This window comes from Galeopterus variegatus, unplaced genomic scaffold (assembly GCF_000696425.1).
Source record: "Galeopterus variegatus unplaced genomic scaffold, G_variegatus-3.0.2 Scaffold2616, whole genome shotgun sequence".
Classification (NCBI taxonomy): Eukaryota; Metazoa; Chordata; class Mammalia; order Dermoptera; family Cynocephalidae; genus Galeopterus; species Galeopterus variegatus.
This window is the reverse complement of record NW_007728727.1, coordinates 140,469-146,906: the sequence shown is the minus strand read 5'-3', so window position 1 is coordinate 146,906 and position 6,438 is coordinate 140,469.

Sequence of the window (6,438 nt, the reverse complement as noted above, 5' to 3'; positions counted from 1 at the left end):
GAAAGGTGATAGCAGTCCAGGTCAGTAGCAAAAGGCTGGAGAGGTTAGGACATCTGGCTTTCCCAATAGAAAAAACCAAAACAAAACACCAATCCCTACCTCGTGCTGCACTAACATTAATGCATTAGCATTAATGTGAAGAAGTGTACTTTAAACAAACTCTAAAAGTCTCAGGACAAAGTACAGGCAAGTATCTTCATGACATCAGCATAGGGAAACATTGCTTAAAACTCCAAGGAAAACTGGGCAATGAATATTGACAGGTAGATCACATAAGAGAAAACCCAAATGGCCAAGGTGCTCAACCTCAGGAAAATGCAAATTGAAGTAACAATCACACAAACGTCGGTGAGGGTGTGAAGCTCTGGGGTCTGTTGAACACTGAAGATAGGACTAGCCACAAGTACCACCATTTGGAGAAGCAATTTGGCACTGTCTTGTCAAGTTGGAATTATGCACATCTTTCCTAATGACCTACCTAGTGATTCCATCCCTAGATAGGTCCAAAACTTGCCCACATGTGCTCAAATTGGTGACATGTTCAAGATTGTTCACTGCAAATATTCACCTAAGTGGTGGGAGATAGAGGAATGAACCTTCTCTATTCATGTGATGGAATACTATGCAGCAGTTAAAATGAATTAACTGAATCTCTTTATGTCACTGATGATGCCTACAGGTACCCACTCAGTTGTACTGAATACAGTAGATCACTCCTTTCTTCAAACACTTTCCTTCATTGGCTTCTAAGATGCCACACTCTCCTGGTTTTCCTCCCATCTTGCTGGATACCTTAAGAGGAAGGCCTTATGTTTAAGTATTAAGTTCAACTGTACAACTGTATGTGCAGTGCCTAGAATAGTGCCTTGCCCTTAACAGACACTCAAAAACACTAAAATATTTAAGTGACTGAATAAATATAGCAATGTGGATAGATTTTAAAAAATAGTTGAGTCAAAAAGGAAGATGTGGAAGAATATGAACAATGTAATGCCACTTAAGTAAAAAATTTAAATACATGGGAAATATTACTGTATATTGCTTTTGGAATGTGTAAAGATGTGAGGGTAATCATATACCAAAGAATGGGATTTCTGCTTCTAGCCATGGTAGAGTAACTTGTATCAGATTATCTCTCATGCTATAAACAACTCTAAAACTAGATAAAATATATAAAATTTACCGTGATCCCTGAGAGAAAAGAAGCAAATGAGGTAAGCCTCACAATCACTCTGGCTTTCTGCCTGGAGGGACTTTCTGAATTGTGGAGGTAAAGATTGTAATTCAGGGCTACTGAGGTTCCCTCAGGAATTTGCATGGCAGGGTACCAGAGAAAGTAAGCTGTGTAGAGAAGGAGCTTCAAAAAATGGACTTTGGGGCCGGCCCGGTGGCTCACTCGGGAGAGTGTGGTGCTGATAACACCAAGGCCCTGGGTTCGGATCCCATATAGGGATGGCCGGTTCGCTCACTGGCTGGGCGTGGTGCTGACAACACCAAGTCAAGGGTTAAGATCCCCTTACCGGTCATCTTTTAAAAAAAAAAAAAAATGGACTTTGGCTAAGTCCTAAACTTCATATGTGCAGAGAAAGACACTATGAGGCAGAGCAAAATATAACTTTCAGGAAAAAGAAGTCTTAGGGAGCTGTGAGCTGAACAACCACCAGATATTACACAGGACTGGGCTGGAAGATGTGTGAGTTCCTAGCAGCTGGAGGAGAGAGATCTTTTTGAACGCCACAAGCATTAAGTAGAAATTGCAGAAAAGCCATGCCTTAGAAGTAGACCTAAACTAGTCTTACCAGTTAAGGGCTGCCTCAGCCTCATCCCAACAAAGCTTAAAATAAGCCTTGAAAAGGTCAAGCTGATCCCCAAGTAAACTAACTGCCTGTTGGAGCAAAGCTCAACACTCTATTAGGAAAACAACAGCATACACTCAAAAACACAGAATGTATAATGTCTAGCATATAATAAAAATTACTAGATAGATAAAGCAGAAATATGTGGCCTGTAACCAGTAGAATAAGCTGCTAATAGAAGGCTCAAAATGGATATAGATAATGGAATTGGCCAAAGACTTGAAATTAGTTATTACAAAGGTACTCAAGGATTTCAAGGAAAATATGAACTTAATGAGGGAATGAATAAAGAATCTTAATAGACACATGGAGACTCTATCCAAATGGGTACTCTAGAACTGAAAAGTACAAATATGAAATGAAAAATCACTGGATGGGCTTAGCTGATAAGATGCTACAGAAGAAAGATGAGTGAACTTAAATACAGAACAATAGAAAATGTCAAATGGAAGCATGGAAAGAAAAAAGGCTGAAAGAAAAATTGAACAGAGGGTCAGGACAATATCAAATGGCCTAACCTAGATGTGCCTGTAGTGCATGGCCCAATGGATCTTGGCCTCTCCCATCCCCACAGCCTGCTCACCATGCTGCAGCCCCCCGGCTGAGCTTTGTCCCTCTGATGCTCCCCATTCCCCTACTCCAAGCCATCATATGAACTGTGCCCTCAACCTGAAATGCTCTTCTCCCCACTTTAAGCTAGCCCACTTTTACCTATGCTTGAAACCTCAGCTGAAAGCTCTCTTCCTTAGAAAGGCCCTCCCTAGCCCCTAAAATCTAAATCAGATCCCCTCCCAATTTGATCACATCTCCTCACACTCTTTACTTTTCCTTTGAAGAGACTTATCATAGTTTCTAACTAGAAATTGTTTTGTGCAGCTATTTATTTATGATTTCTCTCTTCTCATTAGCATTTACACTCCATGAAGGCAGGGTGGGTCTGTGTCACAGTCTCATGTGACACCTGACCTAGAGCAAAAGGCCATTATGCACCTGTCAACTGAGGGCACTGGTACCCTGTCTCCCACACCAGGGTGTGGGCTCATCTCAGCTGGAACATTCATCTCTGGGTGCCCAGGGGTGGCCAAGGGCCAGGCCCAGGTTGTACTGAAGCTATTCACCATAATCTTCCCCAAGAAATGCCTTGCACAGCAGGCAAAAGTTGCCCGTGCTATTGCTCAGCATGATGGGAGCCTCAGGGTGCTTTGCAAAAACCACATATTTCACAGGAGAGGAAAATTTTCTTTCTGAAACTTTGCAACCAGTAAAGAAGCAACTTTTAGTAGTTTGGGATGAAAATATTTATGGCACCCAGCAGAGCAGAAAACAAGTCTCGTTTTAAGTCAAGAGTCTGTCATGCCAGAAGCAAAAGAGTTCCAGAAAAAGGCAAAGATAGAGCTGACCGAGAAAATGTGGGCCTTGGCAGCATCACCACCTGCCCTGGACTCCGGCACTGATGGAAGGATTGACTCAGTGAGGGATGTACCATGCCCCCTCCCAGCCTGGCCTGGACTAGCCCCTAAGGAAGCGCTGGCTATTATCATTCTTGATAACAAAACTCTCCTCTCCTCCAGCTTCATCATGGTCCACGGACACGTCACTTCTCTGTTCATCTACCGCTGCATGCCTCTGCAAACCCTAGACTTTTCCATGACATGAACTGATAGAGTCCCTTTGTGGCTTAAGCTACACTGAGCTGTGTTTTTGTGTCTTGCAACCCTAAGAATCTACAGCAGTAAAGTTGCTGACACTGGACACTGCCACAGATCCATCTCCTTTGCATGAATCCTTGCTGTCCCCATTATGCCCTGACACTCTTCCCTACGAGGGCCTTAAACCAGTCTCTATCAAAATTATAAATGTCCTTATTGTTTGACCTGACAAGAGACTCACATGTGGTCCTGCTACAACAGCCCCAGAAACTCACTGTGGTCCTGCTACAACAGCCCCAGACTGCAAACCACCTCCAAGTCCACTATTAAATCAACTGTGATAAACCCACACTGCAGAATCCCACGTCCCTGTTGAGAAGGCAGCACTTGTATGTACTGACACGGAAAGGTGTCCCTGATCTATGGTTACGAGAAAACCGACAAAATCAACAATGCAAACCAAACGGTTACCTATGGCGGGGAGTGAAACCGAGTTGGAGGATGAAGAGAAACTTTCAATTTTTTTTCTGTTAGATTTAACCATAAGAAATTGCCATTCACCTATCAAAGCCCATAGCTTTGGTTCTAACCAAAACAGTGACTGTAATAAACCCTTTGGCACCGTTGACTCTGTCCTGCTTGGTAATCTTGCCTCCTGATTTTTCTCCTATCTCAGGCTGCCCTTCTCAGTCTCCTATACCATGTCCCATCCCCATGTCAGAAGTCCTGGAGACCCCGACCCTGGCCTTGTCCTTGCAACGTGTGGCTCTCCCCCTTTGGTGGTCTCAGCACACCTGTGTTCTCAATGTTGCTCACGTTCAAATCAAAGTCTCCAGCCTGATGTCTGAGATACTGCCAGGTCAAGTTTGCTGTGACCCAAACTGACCTCGTTTCTTACCCTTTCCACCAACCCACTCCTCCTTGCATGCTCCCAACTAGGACTTGGTGTCACATCCAACCTGAACCAAAGATTGCCCTCAGTTGGCCCCCCAACCCCCTGCCAAGCATCAGCAACTTCACTTGCTAAACATGACTCAGACCCCCTGGTCTCCTGGCCAACTCACTTGCCTTTGCTACCACCATTGCCTCCTGCTGGCACCCTGCGCCAGTCCCACTAGGCCCCTGCCCTGATCCTGGCTGCGGCCCCAGCCACCCCTGCCTCCACCACGCTCCAGACACACCGAACTCCTTGTGGTTCTAGAACACATCACGCTCTTTCTTGCTTCCAGGACTCCTCGCAATCTGTCCCTCGTGTCTGGAACACCCGTCACCTGTCTCACCCTATTTATCTTCCAGTTCTTATGCACAGACTTTATCTCCCCTGGGAGGCCTTCCTTAACCCCCGCTCCTGCCCCCCTAGCTGGGTCCTTCCTCTATTTGCACCTCATGCCATTGCTAACAAGCACCGTGACATCTCTGCCTCATCTGTCTCCTGCACGGGGCTGTGAGCACAGCAGAGACTCTTCCTCCCTCAGTCACGGGGAGGGGGTGGTGGTGCCAATAAATATTTAATAAATGAATTGACCACAACAACAAAATCACGGGAGCTGTCCCTTTAAGGTAGACGTATCATCTACTTTTCTTTTACACTTGACAGGTAAAATACCAGAAAAATTACTACCTGAGAGGGAGGGGAAAGTGAAAAAAACAGACCTAGAAGTGATGGCGAAAAACGTTCTTGTGGATGTCTATTTTTACAGGCTACGAAGCCACCTTCTGTAGGAGGGGGAAAGTCCCCATTTCATGGTCATCCAACAATCACAGAAAAATGTAGGCACTTTTTAAGAAATTCAGCCAACTCCCAATTCCCAGGGCCTGATGTTCCTTCAGTCCCCATTTCCCTGTCCCCCTCCAAGGTATTTTTGAGGACTTGATTTGGTTATTAACCCCAAAACTCCAACAGACACAACAGCAGCGACATCTATTTTTACTGATTGCTTACGTTACTACTTATTTTATCACATTAGCGCACTGCTAACTTCCTTCCATGCACTATTTCTTTTTCACTCCTAACAACCCTCCGAAGTCGAGGCCATCATTTAGGGTCTTGGTGAGGTAGGCGACTTGTCCAAAGTCACACGATTGGAAAGTGGAAGAGCCAGGATCTTCCCCTGGGCTATATAACTTGGGGACTATGTTCTAGGATACACGACTAAGAGAGCGCCAGGCGGCCAGCAACCAGAGATCTGCCTGCTAAGAGGGTATAGTGGGTGGAACTGTGGGCCTCTCCCCAAATTCATGTCCACTTGGAACCTCAGAACGTGACCTTGTTTGGAATATGGGTCTGTGTAGATGTAATTAAAGATCTTGAGATGAAATCATCCTGGATTAAGGGTGGACCCTAAGTCCACTGACTGGTGACCTTATAAGAAAAGGACACATAGAGAATAAGGTCATATGAAGATGGAGGCAGAAACTAGAGAGATGTGTCTACAAGCCAAGGAACACCAAGAACTGCCACAAGAAGCTGGACGAGAGGCGTGGACCAGATTCTCCATCAGAGCCTCAGGAAGGAACCAACCCTGCCAACACCTTGATTTCGGACTCCCAGCCTCTAGAGCTGCATGAGAATGAATTCCTGTTGTCTTAAGCCACCAGTTTGTAGTAATTTGTCACAGCAGCCCCAGGAAACTCATACAGAGGGTGTGTGCCACATGCTCTCCTTTTGTCACCATGGGCCACAAATCCATGCTGGACTCCGAGGAGGGGACAGCCTTCTTCTGAGGTCCGTTTCTGCAGCCAGTCTCCAGCAACAGCTGCTCCTTTTTGCATACAGCTTACAGGCCACCCCCGCCTGCTCTGGCTTGGTGCTTGTAGCCATCTTAAGAAGTAGGCAGGGCAGGGAGGAGCAGTCTCTCCATTCTGCAGAAGGGGAAACGGAGGCGTGGGGAGGAGAGGTCACTTGCCCACAGTCACATCGTGTCACAAACGAG